This window comes from Taudactylus pleione, unplaced genomic scaffold, assembly GCF_031769625.1.
Source record: "Taudactylus pleione unplaced genomic scaffold, aTauple2 ptg000282l, whole genome shotgun sequence".
Classification (NCBI taxonomy): Eukaryota; Metazoa; Chordata; class Amphibia; order Anura; family Myobatrachidae; genus Taudactylus; species Taudactylus pleione.
The window spans coordinates 14,038,121-14,054,637 of NW_028284684.1; the positions used below are offsets into that span (position 1 = coordinate 14,038,121).

Genomic DNA, 16,517 nt, shown 5'->3' on the forward strand with positions numbered 1-16,517 from the left:
CCTGATGGTCACGATAATCTCGATGGGCTCCAGGCCACTCGCAAATGCTGTGGGAGGTCACCCACAGCTTAGCGAGCGGCCTGATGAAAGAAAAAAACAAACAAATACAAACAAAAAAAAACGCCCTTATTCTGAGCAAGCACTCACTAGCAGCAAGCGGCTCTGAATCAGGCCCTATATCAGATATAATCTAAAAGATATTGCTTAGAACATGTACAACATGGCAAATCCAGCATTTATTGGTCTTTATATTCAGGATTCCCATGTATTAAAATTGTATGGTATAGAATATCCAGAAAATGCACAGATATTTATTGGTGCCTTAAAAGAAGATTGAATATATATATATATATATATATATATTTTTTTTTTTATTTTTTTTAATTAAGTTGGAAACTGTAGCTGAATAATAGAATAAATTATCAATTTTTATAGCATTCACATAATTTGGGCATAATTTAGCAGAAGAGATTTGGAGTTTAATATTCCTCATGCAGAGCTACCATTGGTCTCTAGCATAATAGTCTTTTAGCCATTCCAGGATTTCTAAGCAAATTCTAATTATAAAAAAGTTGATAAGGGGTAATGGGTTTTTCAAAATTCATTTGAGCTTTTTAAAGGATCTTGAATTACTAAATATACAATCAAGCATCAGAAATGGTCAACCATAGATCAATTCATAGAAATACCTATAAACACTGGCAAATCAACAGTAAAATCCTAGAACATCTCAGTCCAGGGATTATCAGACTTGGGTAGAGTAAGAAAATGATAGCTGGGGCAATTTCTATAAGCATTTGACCTAGCTCATGATGCAGAAGAATCGACATGGATCTGATATATTGTGAAAGAGTACACTAACAAATTGATGTATAAATGATTTCAATAATTTTCATTACCCAAGCAAATTATAACAACTCTTAGTTGAAAATCACTTTTCTGGACTGGACCAGAAATCGCAGCACACAGCTGATCCTCGTTAGTATAGTGGTGAGTATCCCCGCCTGTCACGCGGGAGACCGGGGTTCAATTCCCCGATGGGGAGGCTATAACTTTTATTTCTCCAATATTCCATTTCAGACAAAGTGGAAAATAATAATACAAATGTTATGGCATGCATAAATAACAACCCAAACTATAATATATTGAGATGTGTACTTAAAGGAAACCCTCATAGATCCATACAAATGGAATAGCAGATAGAGAAAACAAAATGTACCAACTGTAATGATATACTTCTATTACCATTTGTTGGCGTTCGGTGGCTATAGAATAAATCAGAATGGTTTGGAATTTTGGGAAGGTTTATACATACTTACATTTTTATATGTAGAAATAAAATATAGGCAAGGATGTTGGCATATTGGTGTATGCCACTTTTTGGAATGAAAACTGCACACATTTTCTAGGACATCAAACTACAACATTCAGAATTATTTTGACATTTCTAGCATTGAAAGACCGCATTGTTGGGCCCCATTCTCAAGAACAGTATAGGTCAAGTAACTTCTCAAGCAATTTTCCTGTGCTGTCTAAGCCCAACTCCATGAGGTGGGTCCTCAAGACCCAAATTCCATTTTGCAATGGTTAGTAGAATGGATTTTATTTTTTAACAAGCACTTCATTTACATGTCTTTGGCAAGCACCCAAAAATTTTCCTAAGGACTATGGGCCTGATTCAGAAACACTAGCAAGCGCACAACACTCGTAAGTGGTTCGACGGTCCCCCACTACCCAAGCGCCGCCTCCGGCATGTGCATGCGCAAGATCCGTCCAGCGACAGCAGCTCCATCGATATGGGTCTAGCTACAAGACGGAGCGGCTGTCAATGTTGATTGATAACTCACTGCATTTTGTATGCGGGGAGGGGGGGGTGGCTGCACAAATGCAGGCATTCCCTTAGGAATGCCTGGTGTTTGTGGGTGGCCCTACTGATATCACTAGTGATGTCGGTAGTGGACTTCCTGTTCTATTAGAGCAGGAAGGTTACTCGGGCTTGTGAGAGCTCAGACCCTTCCACAGGGTCTCCTCGCAAGCCTGATGGTCACGATAATCGCGATGGGCTCCAGGCCACTCGCAAAAGCTGTGGGTAGTCACCCACAGCTTAGCGAGCGGCCTGATGAAAGAAAAAAACAAATACAAAACATAAAAAACCGCCCTTATTCTGAGCAAGCACTCACTAGCAGCAAGCGGCTCTGAAACAGGCCCTATATCAGCTATAATCTAAAAGATATTGCTTAGAACATGTACAACATGGCAAATCCAGCATTTATTGGACTTTATATTCAGGATTCCCATGTATTAAAATTGTATGGTATAGAATATCCAGAAAATGCATAGATATTTATTGGTGCCTTAAAAGAAGAGTGAATATATATATATATATATATATATATTTTTTTTTTAAATTAAATTGGAAACAGTAGCTGAATAATAGAATAAATTATCAATTTTTATAGCATTCACATAATTTGGGCATAATTTAGCAGAAGAGATTTGGAGTTTAATATTCCTCATGCAGAGCTACCATTGGTCTCTAGCATAATAGTCTTTTAGCCATTCAAGGATTTCTAAGCAAATTCTAATTAGAAAAAAGTTGATAAGGGGTAATGGGTTTTGCTAAATTCATTTGAGCTTTTTAAAGGATCTTGAATTACTAAATATACAATCAAGCATCAGAAATGGTCAACCATAAATCAATTCATAGAAATACCTATAAACACTGCCAAATCAACAGTAAAATCCTAGAACATCTCAGTCCAGGGATTATCGGACATGGGTAGAGTAAGAAAATGATAGCTGGGGCAATTTCTATAAGCATTTGACCTAGCTCATGATGCAGAAGAATCGACATGGATCTGATATATGGTGAAAGAGTACACTAACAAATTGATGTATAAATGATTTCAATCATTTTCATTACCCAAGAAATTATAACAACTCTTAGTTGAAAATCACTTTTCTGGACTGGACCAGAAATCACAGCACACAGCTGATCCTCGTTAGTATAGTGGTGAGTATCCCCGCGTGTCACGCGGGAGACTGGGGTTCAATTCCCCGACGGGGAGGCTATAACTTTTATTTCTCCAATATTCCATTTCAGACACAGTGGAAAAATAATAATACAAATGTTATGGCATGCATAAATAACAACCCAAACTATAATATATTGAGATGTGTACTTAAAGGAAACCCTCATAGATCCATACAAATGGAATAGCAGATAGAGAAAACAAAATGTACCAACTGTAATGATATACTTCTATTACCATTTGTTGGCGTTAGGTGGCTATGGAATAAATCAGAATGGTTTGGTATTTTGGGGAGGTTTATACATACTTACATTTTTAGATGTAGAAATAAAATATAGGCAAGGAGGTTGGCTTATTGGTGTATGCCACTTTTGGAATGAAAACTGCACACATTTTCTAGGACATCAAACTACAACATTCAGAATTATTTTAACATTTCTAGCATTGAAAGACCACATTTTTGGGCCCCATTATCAAGAACAGTATAGGTCAAGTAACTTCTCAAGCAATTTTCTTGTGCTGTCTAACCCCAACTCCATGAGGTGGGTCCTCAAGACCGAAATTCCATTTTGCAATGGTTAGTAGAATGGATTTTATTTTTTAACAAGCACTTCATTTACATGTCTTTGGCAAGCACCCAAAAATTTTCCTAAGGACTATGGGCCTGATTCAGACACACTCGCAAGCGCACAATGCTCGTAAGTGGTTCGACGGACCCCCACTACCCATGTGCCGCCTCCGGCTTGTGCATGCTCAAGATCCATCCAGCGACGGCTGCTCCATTGATATGGGTCTAGCTACAAGACGGAGCGGCTGTCAATGTTGATTGATAACTCGCCGAGTTTTGTATGCGGGGAGGGGGGGGTGGCTGCACAAATGCAGGCATTCCCTTAGGAACACCTGGTGTTTGTGGTTGGCCCTACTGACATCACTAGTGATGTCAGTAGTGTACTTCCTGTTCTATTAGAGCAGGAAGTTTACTCGGGCTTGTGAGAGCTCAGACCCTTCCACAGGGTCTCCTCGCAAGCCTGATGGTCACGATAATCGTGATGGGCTCCAGGCCACTCGCAAATGCTGTGGGAGGTCACCCACAGCTTAGCGAGTGGCCTGATGAAAGAAAAAAACAAACAAATACAAACAAAAAAAACCGCCCTTATTCTGAGCAAGCACTCACTAGCAGCAAGCGGCTCTGAATCAGGCCCTATATCAGATATAATCTAAAAGATATTGCTTAGAACATGTACAACATGGCAAATCCAGCATTTATTGGACTTTATATTCTGGATTCCCATGTATTAAAATTGTATGGTATAGAATATCCAGAAAATGCACAGATATTTATTGGTGCCTTAAAAGAAGATTGAATATATATATATATATATATATATATATATTTTTTTTTTTTATTAAGTTGGAAACTGTAGCTGAATAATAGAATAAATTATCAATTTTTATAGCATTCACATAATTTGGGCATAATTTAGCAGAAGAGATTTGGAGTTTAATATTCCTCATGCAGAGCTACCATTGGTCTCTAGCATAATAGTCTTTTAGCCATTCAAGGATTTCTAAGCAAATTCCAATTAGAAAAAAGTTGATAAGGGGTAATGGGTTTTTCAAAATTCATTTGAGCTTTTTAAAGGATCTTGAATTACTAAATATACAATCAAGCATCAGAAATGGTCAACCATAGATCAATTCATAGAAATACCTATAAACACTGGCAAATCAACAGTAAAATCCTAGAACATCTCAGTCCAGGGATTATCAGACATGGGTAGAGTAAGAAAATGATAGCTGGGGCAATTTCTATAAGCATTTGACCTAGCTCATGATGCAGAAGAATCGACATGGATCTGATATATGGTGAAAGAGTACACTAACAAATTGATGACAAAATGATTTCAATCATTTTCATTACCCAAGGAAATTAAAACAACTCTTAGTTGAAAATCACTTTTCTGGATTCACCAGAAATCACAGCACACAGCTGATCCTCGTTAGTATAGTGGTGAGTATCCCCGCCTGTCACGTGGGAGACCGGGGTTCAATTCCCCAACGGGGAGGCTATAACTTTTATTTCTCCAATATTCCATTTCAGACACAGTGGAAAAATAATAATACAAATGTTATGGCATGCATAAATAACAACCCAAACTATAATATATTGAGATGTGTACTTAAAGGAAACCCTCATAGATCAATACAAATGGAATAGAAGTATATCATTACAGTTGGTACATTTTGTTTTCTCTATCTGCTATTCCATTTGATTCAGACACACTCGCAAGCGCACAACACTCGTAAGTGGTTCGACGGTCCCCCACTACCCATGCGCCGCCTCCGGCATGTGCATGCGCAAGATCCGTCCAGCGACGGCAGCTCCATCGATATGGGTCTAGCTACAGCTTAGCGAGTGGCCTGATGAAAGAAAAAAACAAACAAATACAAACAAAAAAAAACGCCCTTATTCTGAGCAAGCACTCACTAGCAGCAAGCGGCTCTGAATCAGGCCCTATATCAGATATAATCTAAAAGAAATTGCTTAGAACATGTACAACATGGCAAATCCAGCATTTATTGGACTTTATATTCAGGATTCCCATGTATTAAAATTGTATGGTATTCAGGATTCCCATGTATTAAAATTTTCCTAAGGACTATGGGCCTGATTCAGACACACTCGCAAGCGCACAACACTCGTAAGTGGTTCGACGGTCCCCCACTACCCATGCGCCGCCTCCGGCATGTGCATGCGCAAGATCCGTCCAGCGACGGCAGCTCCATCGATATGGGTCACCCACAGCTTAGCGAGTGGCCTGATGAAAGAAAAAAACAAACAAATACAAACAAAAAAAAACGCCCTTATTCTGAGCAAGCACTCACTAGCAGCAAGCGGCTCTGAATCAGGCCCTATATCAGATATAATCTAAAAGATATTGCTTAGAACATGTACAACATGGCAAATCCAGCATTTATTGGACTTTATATTCAGGATTCCCATGTATTAAAATTGTATGGTATAGAATATCCAGAAAATGCACAGATATTTATTGGTGCCTTAAAAGAAGATTGAATATATATATATATATATATATATATATATATATATATATATTTTTTTTTTTTATTAAGTTGGAAACTGTAGCTGAATAATAGAATAAATTATCAATTTTTATAGCATTCACATAATTTGGGCATAATTTAGCAGAAGAGATTTGGAGTTTAATATACCTCATGCAGAGCTACCATTGGTCTCTAGCATAATAGTCTTTTAGCCATTCAAGGATTTCTATGCAAATTCCAATTAGAAAAAAGTTGATAAGGGGTAATGGGTTTTTCAAAATTCATTTGAGCTTTTTAAAGGATCTTGAATTACTAAATATACAATCAAGCATCAGAAATGGTCAACCATAGATCAATTCATAGAAATACCTATAAACACTGGCAAATCAACAGTAAAATCCTAGAACATCTCAGTCCAGGGATTATCAGACATGGGTAGAGTAAGAAAATGATAGCTGGGGCAATTTCTATAAGCATTTGACCTAGCTCATGATGCAGAAGAATCGACATGGATCTGATATATGGTGAAAGAGTACACTAACAAATTGATGTATAAATGATTTCAATCATTTTCATTACCCAAGGAAATTAAAACAACTCTTAGTTGAAAATCACTTTTCTGGATTCACCAGAAATCACAGCACACAGCTGATCCTCGTTAGTATAGTGGTGAGTATCCCCCCCTGTCACGTGGGAGACCGGGGTTCAATTCCCCGACGGGGAGGCTATAACTTTTATTTCTCCAATATTCCATTTCAGACACAGTGGAAAAATAATAATACAAATGTTATGGCATGCATAAATAACAACCCAAACTATAATATATTGAGATGTGTACTTAAAGGAAACCCTCATAGATCCATACAAATGGAATAGCAGATAGAGAAAACAAAATGTACCAACTGTAATGATATACTTCTATTACCATTTGTTGGCGTTAGGTGGCTATGGAATAAATCAGAATGGTTTGGTATTTTGGGAAGGTTTATACATACTTACATTTTTATATGTAGAAATAAAATATAGGCAAGGAGGTTGGCATATTGGTGTATGCCACTTTTTGGAATGAAAACTGCACACATTTTCTAGGACATCAAACTACAACATTCAGAATTATTTTGACATTTCTAGCATTGAAATACCACATTGCTGGGCCCCATTCTCAAGAACAGTATAGGTCAAGTAACTTCTCAAGCAATTTTCTTGTGCTGTCTAAGCCCAACTCCATGAGGTTGGTCCTCAAGACCCAAATTCCATTTTGCAATGGTTGGTAGAATGGATTTTATTTTTTAACAAGCACTTCATTTACATGTCTTTGGCAAGCACCCAAAAATTTTCCTAAGGACTATGGGCCTGATTCAGAAACACTCGCAAGCGCACAACACTCGTAAGTGGTTCGACGGTCCCCCACTACCCATGCGCCGCCTCTGGCTTGTGCATGCGCAAGATCCATCCAGCGACGGCTGCTCCATCGATATGGGTCTAGCTACAAGTCGGAGCGGCTGTCAATGTTGATTGATAACTCGCCGTGTTTTGTATGCGGGGAGGGGGGGGTGGCTGCACAAATGCAGGCATTCCCTTGGGAACACCTGGTGTTTGTGGGTGGCCCTACTGACATCACTAGTGATGTTAATAGTGGACTTCCTGATCTATTAGAGCAGGAAGTTTACTCGGGCTTGTGAGAGCTCAGACCCTTTCACAGGGTCTCCTCGCAAGCCTGATGGTCACGATAATCACGATGGGCTCCAGGCCACTCGCAAATGCTGTGGGAGGTCACCCACAGCTTAGCGAGCGGCCTGATGAAAGAAAAAAAAAAACAAATACAAACAAAAAAAAATGCCCTTATTCTGAGCAAGCACTCACTAGCAGCAAGCAGCTCTGAATCAGGCCCTATATCAGATATAATCTAAAAGATATTGCTTAGAACATGTACAACATGGCAAATCCAGCATTTATTGGACTTTATATTCAGGATTCCCATGTATTAAAATTGTATGGTATAGAATATCCAGAAAATGCATAGATATTTATTGGTGCCTTAAAAGAAGTTTGAATATATATATATATATATATATATATATATTATTTTTATTTTTTTAATTAAGTTGGAAACTGTAGCTGAATAATAGAATAAATTATCAATTTTTATAGCATTCACATAATTTGGGCATAATTTAGCAGAAGAGATTTGGAGTTTAATATTCCTCATGCAGAGCTACCATTGGTCTCTAGCATAATAGTCTTTTAGCCATTCAAGGATTTCTAAGCAAATTCTAATTAGAAAAAAGTTGATAAGGGGTAATGGGTATTGCTAAATTCATTTGAGCTTTTTAAAAGATCTTGAATTACTAAATATACAATCAAGCATCAGAAATGGTCAACCATAAATCAATTCATAGAAATACCTATAAACACTGGCAAATCAACAGTAAAATCCTAGAACATCTCAGTCCAGGGATTATCGGACATGGGTAGAGTAAGAAAATGATAGCTGGGGCAATTTCTATAAGCATTTGACCTAGCTCATGATGCAGAAGAATCGACATGGATCTGATATATGGTGAAAGAGTACACTAACAAATTGATGTATAAATGATTTCAATCATTTTCATTACCCAAGGAAATTATAACAACTCTTAGTTGAAAATCACTTTTCTGGACTGGACCAGAAATCACAGCACACAGCTGATCCTTGTTAGTATAGTGGTGAGTATCCTCGCCTGTCACGCGGGAGACCGGGGTTCAATTCCCCAACGGGGAGGCTATAACTTTTATTTCTCCAATATTCCATTTCAGACACAGTGGAAAAATAATAATACAAATGTTATGGCATGCATAAATAACAACCCAAACTATAATATATTGAGATGTGTACTTAAAGGAAACCCTCATAGATCCATACAAATGGAATAGCAGATAGAGAAAACAAAATGTACCAACTGTAATGATATACTTCTATTACCATTTGTTGGCGTTAGATGGCTATAGAATAAATCAGAATGGTTTGGTATTTTGGGAAGGTTTATACATACTTACATTTTTATATATAGAAATAAAATATAGGCAAGGAGGTTGGCATATTGGTGTATGCCACTTTTTGGAATGAAAACTGCACACATTTTCTAGGACATCAACCTACAACATTCAGAATTATTTTGACATTTCTAGCATTGAAAGACCACATTGTTAGGCCCCATTCTCAAGAACAGTATAGGTCAAGTAACTTCTCAAGCAATTTTCTTGTGCTGTCTAAGCCCAACTCCATGAGGTGGGTCCTCAAGACCCAAATTCCATTTTGCAATGGTTAGTAGAATTGATTTAAATTTTTAACAAGCACTTCATTTACATGTCTTTGGCAAGCACCCAAAAATGTTCCTAAGGACTATGGGCCTGATTCAGACACACTCGCAAGCGCACAACACTCGTAAGTGATTCGACGGTCCCCCACTACCCATGCGCCGCCTCCGGCGTGTGCATGCGCAAGATCCGTCCAGCGACGGCTGCTCCATCGATATGGGTCTAGCTACAAGACGGAGCGGCTGTCAATGTTGATTGATAACTCACCACGTTTTGTATGCGGGGAGGGGCGGTGGCTGCACAAATGCAGGCATTCCCTTAGGAACGCCTGGTGTTTGTGGGTGGCCCTACTGACATCACTTGTGATGTCAGTAGTGGACTTCCTGTTCTATTAGAGCAGGAAGTTTACTCGGGCTTGTGAGAGCTCAGACCCTTCCACAGGGTCTCCTCGCAAGCCTGATGGTCACGATAATCGCGATGGGCTCCAGGCCACTCGCAAAAGCTGTGGGTAGTCGCCCACAGCTTAGCGAGCGGCCTGATGAAAGAAAAAACAAATACAAAACATAAAAAAATGCCCTTATTCTGAGCAAGCACTCACTAGCAGCAAGCGGCTCTGAATCAGGCCCTATATCAGCTATAATCTAAAAGATATTGCTTAGAACATGTACAACATGGCAAATCCAGCATTTATTGGACTTTATATTCAGGATTCCCATGTATTAAAATTGTATGGTATAGAATATCCAGAAAATGCAAAGATATTTATTGGTGCCTTAAAAGAAGAGTGAATATATATATATATTTTTTTTTTAATTAAGTTGGAAACAGTAGCTGAATAATAGAATAAATTATCAATTTTTATAGCATTCACATAATTTGGGCATAATTTAGCAGAAGAGATTTGTAGTTTAATATTCCTCATGCAGAGCTACCATTGGTCTCTAGCATAATAGTCTTTTAGCCATTCAAGGATTTCTAAGCAAATTCTAATTATAAAAAAGTTGATAAGGGGTAATGGGTTTTGCTAAATTCATTTGAGCTTTTTAAAGGATCTTGAATTACTAAATATACAATCAAGCATCAGAAATGGTCAACCATAAATCAATTCATAGAAATACCTATAAACACTGGCAAATCAACAGTAAAATCCTAGAACATCTCAGTCCAGGGATTTCCTGTGGAAAAATAATAATACAAATGTTATGGCATGCATAAATAACAACCCAAACTTTAATATATTGAGATGTGTACTTAAAGGAAACCCTCATAGATCCATACAAATGGAATAGCAGATAGAGAAAACAAAATGTACCAACTGTAATGATATACTTCTATAACCATTTGTTGGCGTTAGGTGGCTATGGAATAAATCAGAATGGTTTTGTATTTTGGGAAGGTTTATACATACTTACATTTTTTTATGTAGAAATAAAATATAGGCAAGGAGGTTGGCCCATTGGTGTATGCCACTTTTGGAATGAAAACTGCACACATTTTCTAGGACATCAAACTACAACATTCAGAATTATTTTGACATTTCTAGCATTGAAAGACCACATTGCTGGGCCCCATTCTCAAGAACAGTATAGGACAAGTAACTTCTCAAGCAATTTTATTGTGCTGTCTAAGCCCAACTCCATGAGGTTGGTCCTCAAGACCCAAATTCCATTTTGCAATGGTTAGTAGAATGTATTTTATGTTTTAACAAGTACTTCATTTACATGTCTTTGGCAAGCACCCAAAAATTTTCCTAAGGACTATGGGCCTGATTCAGACACACTCGCAAGTGCACAACGCTCGTAAGTGGTTCGACGGTCCCCCACTACCCATGCGCCGCCTCCGGCATGTGCATGCACAAGATCCGTCCAGCGATGGCTGCTCCATCGATATGGGTCTAGCTACAAGACGGAGCAGCTGTCAATGTTGATTGATAACTCGCCGCGTTTTGCTTGCGGGGAGGGGGGGGTGGCTGCACAAATGCAGGCATTCCCTTAGGAATGCCTGGTGTTTGTGGGTGGCCCTACTGACATCACTAGTGATGTTAGTAGTGGACTTCCTGTTCTATTAGAGCAGGAAGTTTTCTCAAGCTTGTGAGAGCTCTGACCCTTCCACAGGGTCTCCTCGCAAGCCTGATGGTCACGATAATCGCGATGGGCTCCAGGCCACTCGCAAATGCTGTGGGAGGTCACCCACAGCTTAGCGAGCAGCCTGATGAAAGAAAAAAACAAACAAATACAATCCAAAAAAAATGCCCTTATTCTGAGCAAGCACTCACTAGCAGCAAGCGGCTCTGAATCAGGCCCTATATCAGCTATAATCTAAAAGATATTGCTTAGAACATGTACAACATGGCAAATCCAGCATTTATTGGACTTTATATTCAGGATTCCCATGTATTAAAATTGTATGGTATAGAATATCCAGAAAATGCATAGATATTTATTGGTGCCTTAAAAGAAGAGTGAATATATATATATATTTTTTTTTTAATTAAGTTGGAAACAGTAGCTGAATAATAGAATAAATTATCAATTTTTATAGCATTCACATAATTTGGGCATAATTTAGCAGAAGAGATTTGGAGTTTAATATTCCTCATGCAGAGCTACCATTGGTCTCTAGCATAATAGTCTTTTAGCCATTCAAGGATTTCTAAGCAAATTCTAATTAGAAAAAATTTGATAAGGGGTAATGGGTTTTGCTAAATTCATTTGAGCTTTTTAAAGGATCTTGAATTACTAAATATACAATCAAGCATCAGAAATGGTCAACCATAAATCAATTCATAGAAATACCTATAAACACTGGCAAATCAACAGTAAAATCCTAGAACATCTCAGTCCAGGGATTTCCTGTGGAAAAATAATAATCCAAATGTTATGGCATGCATAAATAACAACCCAAACTATAATATATTGAGATGTGTACTTAAAGGAAACCCTCATAGATCCATACAAATGGAATAGCAGATAGAGAAAACAAAATGTACCAACTGTAATGATATACTTCTATTACCATTTGTTGGCGTTTGGTGGCTATGGAATAAATCAGAATGGTTTGGTATTTTGGGAAGGTTTATACATACTTACATTTTTATATGTAGAAATAAAATATAGGCAAGGAGGTTGGCATATTGGTGTATGCCACTTTTTGGAATGAAAACTGCACACATTTTCTAGGACATCAAACTACAACATTCAGAATTATTTTGACATTTCTAGCATTGAAAGACCACAATGCTGGGCCCCATTCTCAAGAACAGTATAGGTCAAGTAAATTCTCAAGCAATTTTATTGTGCTGTCTAAGCCCAACTCCATGAGGTGGGTCCTCAAGACCCAAATTCCATTTTGCAATCGTTAGTAGAATGGATTTTATTTTTTAACAAACACTTCATTTACATGTCTTTGGCAAGCACCCAAAAATTTTCCTAAGGACTATGGGCCTGATTCAGACACACTCGCAAGCGCACAACACTCGTAAGTGGTTCGACGGTCCCCCAATACCCATGCGCCGCCTCCGGCATGTGCATGCGCAAGATCCGTCCAGCGATGGCAGCTCCATCGATATGGGTCTAGCTACAAGGCTGTCAATGTTGATTGATAACTCACCGCGTTTTGTATGCGGGGAGGGGGGGGTGGCTGCACAAATGCAGGCATTCCCTTAGGAACGCCTGGTGTTTGTGGGTGGCCCTACTGATATCACTAGTGATGTCAGTAGTGGACTTCCTGTTCTATTAGAGCAGGAAGTTTACTCGGGCTTGTGAGAGCTCAGACCCTTCCACAGGGTCTCCTCGCAAGCCTGATGGTCACGATAATCGCAATGGGCTCCAGGCCACTCGCAAAAGCTGTGGGTAGTCACCCACAGCTTAGCGAGCAGCCTGATGAAAGAAAAAAACAAATACAAACCATAAAAAACCGCCTTTATTCTGAGCAAGCACTCACTAGCAGCAAGCGGCTCTGAATCAGGCCCTATAAGCTATAATCTAAAAGAAATTGCTTAGAACATGTACAGCATGGCAAATCCAGCATTTATTGGACTTTATATTCAGGATTCCCATGTATTAAAATTGTATGGTATAGAATATCCAGAAAATGCATAGATATTTATTGGTGCCTTAAAAGAAGAGTGAATATATATATATATATATATATATATATATTTTATTTTTTTTATAATTAAGTTGGAAACAGTAGCTGAATAATAGAATAAATTATCAATTTTTATAGCATTCACACAATTTGGGCATAATTTAGCAGAAGAGATTTGGAGTTTAATATTCCTCATGCAGAGCTACCATTGGTCTCTAGCATAATAGTCTTTTAGCCATTCAAGGATTTCTAAGCAAATTCTAATTATAAAAAAGTTGATAAGGGGTAATGGGTTTTGCTAAATTCATTTGAGCTTTTTAAAGGATCTTGAATTACTAAATATACAATCAGGCATCAGAAATGGTCAACCATAAATCAATTCATAGAAATACCTATAAACACTGGCAAATCAACAGTAAAATCCTAGAACATCTCAGTCCAGGGATTATCGGACATGGGTAGAGTAAGAAATTGATAGCTGGGGCAATTTCTATAAGCATTTGACCTAGCTCATGATGCAGAAGAATCGACATGGATCTGATATATGGTGAAAGAGTACACTAACAAATTGATGTATAAATGATTTCAATAATTTTCATTACCCAAGCAAATTATAACAACTCTTAGTTGAAAATCACTTTTCTGGACTGGACCAGAAATCACAGCACACAGCTGATCCTCGTTAGTATAGTGGTGAGTATCCCCGCCTGTCACGCGGGAGACCGGGGTTCAATTTCCCGACGGGGAGGCTATAACTTTTATTTCTCCAATATTCCATTTCAGACACAGTGGAAAAATAATAATACAAATGTTATGGCATGCATAAATAACAACCCAAACTATAATATATTGAGATGTGTACTTAAAGGAAACCCTCATAGATCCATACAAATGGAATAGCAGATAGAGAAAACAAAATGTACCAACTGTAATGATATACTTCTATAACCATTTGTTGGCGTTAGGTGGCTATGGAATAAATCAGAATGGTTTTGTATTTTGGGAAGGTTTATACATACTTACATTTTTATATGTAGAAATAAAATATAGGCAAGGAGGTTGGACCATTGGTGTATGCCACTTTTGGAATGAAAACTGCACACATTTTCTAGGACATCAAACTACAACATTCAGAATTATTTTGACATTTCTAGCATTGAAAGACCACATTGCTGGGCCCCATTCTCAAGAACAGTATAGGACAAGTAACTTCTCAAGCAAATTTCTTGTGCTGTCTAAGCCCAACTCCATGAGGTTGGTCCTCAAGACCCAAATTCCATTTTGCAATGGTTAGTAGAATGGATTTTATGTTTTAACAAGTACTTCATTTACATGTCTTTGGCAAGCACCCAAAAATTTTCCTAAGGACTATGGGCCTGATTCAGACACACTCGCAAGTGCACAACGCTCGTAAGTGGTTCGACGGTCCCCCACTACCCATGCGCCGCCTCCGGCATGTGCATGCACAAGATCCGTCCAGCGATGGCTGCTCCATCGATATGGGTCTAGCTACAAGACGGAGCAGCTGTCAATGTTGATTGATAACTCGCCGCGTATTGCTTGCGGGGAGGGGGGGTGGCTGCACAAATGCAGGCATTCCCTTAGGAATGCCTGGTGTTTGTGGGTGGCCCTACTGACATCACAAGTGATGTTAGTAGTGGACTTCCTGTTCTATTAGAGCAGGAAGTTTTCTCAAGCTTGTGAGAGCTCAGACCCTTCCACAGGGTCTCCTCGCAAGCCTGATGGTCAAGATAATCGCGATGGGCTCCAGGCCACTCGCAAATGCTGTGGGAGGTCACCCACAGCTTAGCGAGCAGCCTGATGAAAGAAAAAAACAAACAAATACAATCCAAAAAAAATGCCCTTATTCTGAGCAAGCACTCACTAGCAGCAAGCGGCTCTGAATCAGGTCCTATATCAGATATAATCTAAAAGATATTGCTTAGAACATGTACAACATGGCAAATCCAGCATTTATTGGACTTTATATTCAGGATTCCCATGTATTAAAATTGTGTGGTATAGAATATCCAGAAAATGCATAGATATTTATTGGTGCCTTAAAAGAAGATTGAATATATATATATATATATATATATATATATTTTTTTTTTTTTTTTTTTTTTATTATTATTAAATTGGAAACTGAAGCTGAATCATAAATTATCAATTTTTATAGCATTCACATAATTTGGCCATAATTTAGCAGAAGAGATTTGGAGTTTAATATTCCTCATGCAGAGCTACCATTGGTCTCTAGCATAATAGTCTTTTAGCCATTCAAGGATTTCTCAGCAAATTCTAATTAGAAAAAAGTTGATAAGGGGTAATGGGTTTTGCTAAATTCATTTGAGCTTTTTAAAGGATCTTGAATTACTAAATATATAATCAAGCAACAGAAATGGTCAACCATAGATCAATTCATAGAAATACCTATAAACACTGGCAAATCAACAGTAAAATCCTAGTACATCTCAGTCCAGGGATTATCGGACATGGGTAGAGTAAGAAAATGATAGCTGGGGCAATTTCTATAAGCATTTGACCTAGCTCATGATGCAGAAGAATCAACATGGATCTGATATATGGTGAAAGAGTACACTAACAAATTGATGTATAAATGATTTCAATCATTTTCATTACCCAAGCAAATTATAACAACTCTTAGTTGAAAATCACATTTCTGGACTGGACCAGAAATCACAGGACACAGCTGATCCTCGTTAGTATAGTGGTGAGTATCCCCGCCTGTCACGCGGGAGACCGGGGTTCAATTCCCCGATGGGGAGGCTATAACTTTTATTTCTCCAATATTCCATTTCAGACACAGAGGAAAAATAATAATACAAATGTTATGGCATGCATAAATAACAACCCAAACTATAATATATTGAGATGTGTGCTTAAAGGAAACCCTCATAGTTCCATACAAATGGAATAGCAGATAGAGAAAACAAAATGTACCAACTGTAATGATATACTTCTATTACCATTTGTTGGCGTTAGGTGGCTATGGAATCAATCAGAATGGTT

At 38.1% G+C, this 16,517-nt stretch overlaps 3 non-coding genes across 3 annotated transcripts; all 3 read left to right on the plus strand.

The window, feature by feature from the left end:
* Positions 1-973: 973 nt before the first annotated feature.
* TRNAD-GUC (transfer RNA aspartic acid (anticodon GUC)) lies at positions 974-1,045 on the plus strand. The gene has a single exon. It is a non-coding gene; the product is annotated as a tRNA-Asp (tRNA).
* Positions 1,046-14,160: 13,115 nt separating this feature from the next.
* Positions 14,161-14,232, plus strand: TRNAD-GUC (transfer RNA aspartic acid (anticodon GUC)). Its single transcript has one exon. It is a non-coding gene; the product is annotated as a tRNA-Asp (tRNA).
* A 1,969-nt stretch (positions 14,233-16,201) lies between these two features.
* Positions 16,202-16,273, plus strand: TRNAD-GUC (transfer RNA aspartic acid (anticodon GUC)). The gene has a single exon. It is a non-coding gene; the product is annotated as a tRNA-Asp (tRNA).
* The last annotated feature ends 244 nt before the right edge of the window (positions 16,274-16,517 follow it).